Raw genomic sequence first — 3,824 nt, 5'->3', positions numbered from 1 at the left:
GTGAGTGAGTGTGTGTGTGTGTGTGTGTGTGTGTGTGTGTGTGTGTGTGAATTAATGAATGTATACATAAATAAATAAATCAACGAACGAACACATGAATATATTACGTCACCAAAACTAATAGAGATCAATGTGTTGTTTTGAATGAATGAATGAACAAACAAACAAGCAAACAATTGGAGATTAAGATTTATCCATGTTATCATCTGCCTAACAGCTTAACTCTTAAGCAGTGTTTGCTTTGGAAACTAGTTAAAGCAAATCACTAAAATAAGCCTGTTCAAAATAACAGTTGGTGTAGCATGTAACAAATGTTAGATGCAACATAAATAGCAATGTACGACATCTGTGTCACAAAAGATCCATGTCTTTGAGGTCTGAATTTGACATAATGCACCCACTGATCTTGCATGTCAACACCTCCACGCTCAGAACATCTCCACTCTCTCACTGCTATTGATTTCCTTCAGCACCTTGTCATCCTCATTTCTCAGGCTCTGTAGGACACTTCTCAGGGAGCTGTAGGGGGGCATTTGTCTTATTCATGAGAAGCACCCCACATTACAGAGAACAACCTCTCTGTGGGTCTCTGTGGTCCTCGTTTCCGACCTACAGAAACTGCTGACCCATCCAAAAAGTTGGTAACATATGCTTCTCCTCATCCTCCTCTCCAGTGTACCTGCTGCCTGAGTCTGTTTCTTCTACCCCATTGCCCTGGTTTCTCTCTGATTTCCCAGGCCTTGGGTCTGGGCATCTGCTAACAGATTCCCAAGCCTCTATAATACATCTGTGTATCACACACATTAGACTTTGGTTACAGTAACCTTCAGCTGCATAAACTGAAGCTCTAGCTACTCACTGGTCAGCTTCAGTAGAAACCAAATCTACACCATTACTTGGACAAAAAGCATGGATGGCAGCGTCCAGGTCGTGTACTCCCAGAGCCCAAATTAAGCAACCGCTAAACTAACTGACCTGTAAAAAATCTGAACAGTCTTTAAATGTCAACATAAAAACAATATTGACCCCATTTACTCTCTTTATACATTGCTAGTCTTATTGTAAAAGATTCTCACATAAGTCTGAACTAGCGAGTTTATGTATGTTGGTGCAGCGCCAGTGGTTGTTTTGTAGGCAAACATCAGTACCTTGAATTTGATGCAAGAGGCTATTGGCAGCAGGTGCAAACTGATGAAGAGAGGTGTGATGTGGGCTTTCTTCAGCTCGCTGAAGACCACTCTCGCTGCTACATTCTGGATTGATAATACATGCCGGAAGGCCCGCCAAGAGAGCATTACAATAGCCCAGCCTGGAGAGAACAAGAGCTTGGACAAGAAGTTGTGCGGCCTGCTCTGATAGGAAGGATCTAATCTTCCTAATGTTGTATAGGGCAAATTTTTGCATTTATCTTTCATAGTTCTCTCACAACAATCCTCTCTGATTCTCCTCTGTCCTTTCTTGCCATCTTTCCATCTTTATCCTTGAGGAATGAAAATTTTATGGTTTCAGCTGTTGCCAGCTCACACCCCAGCTGTCGCCCCGGTGTCGCACAAGCCATCCTTAATCATTAAAACGACCACAGCTTCCATTTAGTCTCATTTTGCATGTCTTTGATGTGAGTGAAGGTTCAGTTTAGGCGCCAGCACACATCTGCACTTGAATCTGCACGCACCTTCAAACACAGGGCCAGGAGTCTGATGGCGACGTGCCAGCGATTTACTTTCTTCTTGTTATTTTTTCATTAGGAAAAACCTAGTCCCACAGCAGGATTCTAGTGGACGGGTAAATGGATCAAACTGAAAATCCTGGAAGAGAATAACAGCTTACTGTTTTGTAAACGTTAACAAAGATAAAAGTTATGGTAAAATATTTTCTGCTAAAATACAATGTTACTGCAGTTTTTACTGCAAACAAACTGTGGTGTTAGCATCATTGTCATCAAAACAAGCAATTCTATGATACATGATTTATTTTTAATTTGAATTTTTTATGGTTTAAAAGTAGATACAAATATTTTGACAGAAATTAGTTACAATACACTGAAAAATGTTGGTATAGAAACAATTTTCACTAAGAAATTGCTAGTAAATTTCACAAACATTCAGAAAACATCAAATAACACTAAATGAAATATGAAATTTTGAAGAAAAACAAGTTTTCATCTAATATTTATATTTTATTCTATTTAAGCTTTATTTTAATTAACAACTATTTCAAGTTAGTTTAGGTTAACAACTAACTAAAATAGCACTGATCCTGTATTATTAGGATGATGATGATGATGATGATGATTTATTTATATATTTATTTATTTAACTTCCAAACAAAACCATAATGATTCCATATCTAATGCAATTAATAATTGCCATGCACCAGAGTGTTAAATAGAAAATTTGAAAGTAATAACATAGCATTTTTCAGTCTTTGTTAATTTTAATAAGAGGTTCTTTCAGAAATGTCAGTTTGATCCATTTGCCCCTTCACCAGAGCTGGTGTGCCTAATATAAACAAGCAAACAAAAAAGTTATCTTGACATTTTAGGCTGTGTGTTATTCATTTTTTTGTGTAATGAACTGTTGTTTAAGAGCACTGAATATCAGTCATGACGTCCCACAGATAATGCTCAAATAAAGGTCTTCCTGAGGAACATTGGCACATCTCTTCATTTATTCAGATCTCTTTTTAAAGTTTAAAGTTGCACTACCTCATGGGGTTACAGCTCAGTCTACCCAGCAGGCAATTATGAAAAATCTCTGTTTTACATGTTTTCTGTTTCTATGCCGCTCTCCAATAGCAGGACACGGCTGAAGATAAAACCACAAGCTATGGTAAATGGGCCAAGGATAAAGACAGAGATAAACTCTATTTGATGACGAAAGCTCCAGATTCCAGCGGAGTCTCCTCATCTTCAGCAGGTGGGCTATTTTTGACTCTGCCCATACTGTTCAGGCTATAAAACACTTCTACAGAAAAAAAGAGCACACAGTGAGGCACAAAGCGAGTAAGTGGATAAACAGATGGTTGACTGGATATTCTGATGAACCATTACTCTTTTGTTAGCGTTAATGCACTATCAATCATCCACAGCATGTGTTTTATGGTTGGTATTAAGTCATTAAAGGTCAGTATGACGTCATTTGGTTGACACCTTTATCCAGAGTGGCTTACAATGCATTCAAGGCAATTTTCCATGTCCATTTTATCAGTTCTTGAGATCCCTGGAAATCAAACCAATAGCTTTGGTGTTGCTAGCGGCATGCTTTACTGTTACAGTGTTCAAAAACAAGTACAGTCAAAAGTTCGGGGTGGGTAAGATTTTGTAATGGTTTTGAAAAAAAGCCTCATGCTTATCAAGGTGGAATTTATTTGATCAGAAAATACAGTTAAAACAGTAATATAATAAAATAAATATAAATAAATATTTTGAATAAATGCTGTTCTTTTAAACTTTTTTAACTGTATTACTCTTTTTGCTGTACTTACAAAAACATTAAAAACCTTACTGATCCCAAACTTTCGGCAGTGTATGTTTCATACTTTTTTATTAGTGTATGAATAAATGAGGGGGGTTTCTGAGCATCTGTTTCATCCATAGATGCTGTTTCATCCACAGATATATCAAATGTTGTAGGAGATGGAAGGTTAATTACTGAGGGAGCACCAGTTCTCTCAGAAAGATTGACGTGACCACATTTCTTGCTCACGGCACAAACAAACGCTCAGCTCAAAGACAAATGTCTCTCGCAAGTTTGGTGAAATGAGTTCTAGCAGTTCACAAACACACACACACACACACACACACACACACACACACACACAGCATT

General features: G+C 37.7%; 1 long non-coding RNA gene across 1 annotated transcript in view; it reads right to left on the bottom strand.

The window, feature by feature from the left end:
* Window positions 1–2,914: 2,914 nt before the first annotated feature.
* Window positions 2,915–3,824, bottom strand: part of LOC107714562 (uncharacterized) — a 3,454-nt gene continuing 2,544 nt past the window's right edge. Inside the window, exon 3 of the long non-coding RNA XR_001636989.1 lies at window positions 2,915–2,963. This is a non-coding gene — a long non-coding RNA (uncharacterized LOC107714562). The remainder of the gene's footprint in view (window positions 2,964–3,824) is intronic.

The sequence above is a fragment of the Sinocyclocheilus rhinocerous genome, unplaced genomic scaffold (genome assembly GCF_001515625.1).
Source record: "Sinocyclocheilus rhinocerous isolate Xijiao unplaced genomic scaffold, SAMN03320098_v1.1 scaffold990, whole genome shotgun sequence".
NCBI classification, from domain to species: Eukaryota; Metazoa; Chordata; class Actinopteri; order Cypriniformes; family Cyprinidae; genus Sinocyclocheilus; species Sinocyclocheilus rhinocerous.
Note: the sequence above shows the minus strand (reverse complement) of the source record. Positions and strands in the feature narration are given on the sequence as shown.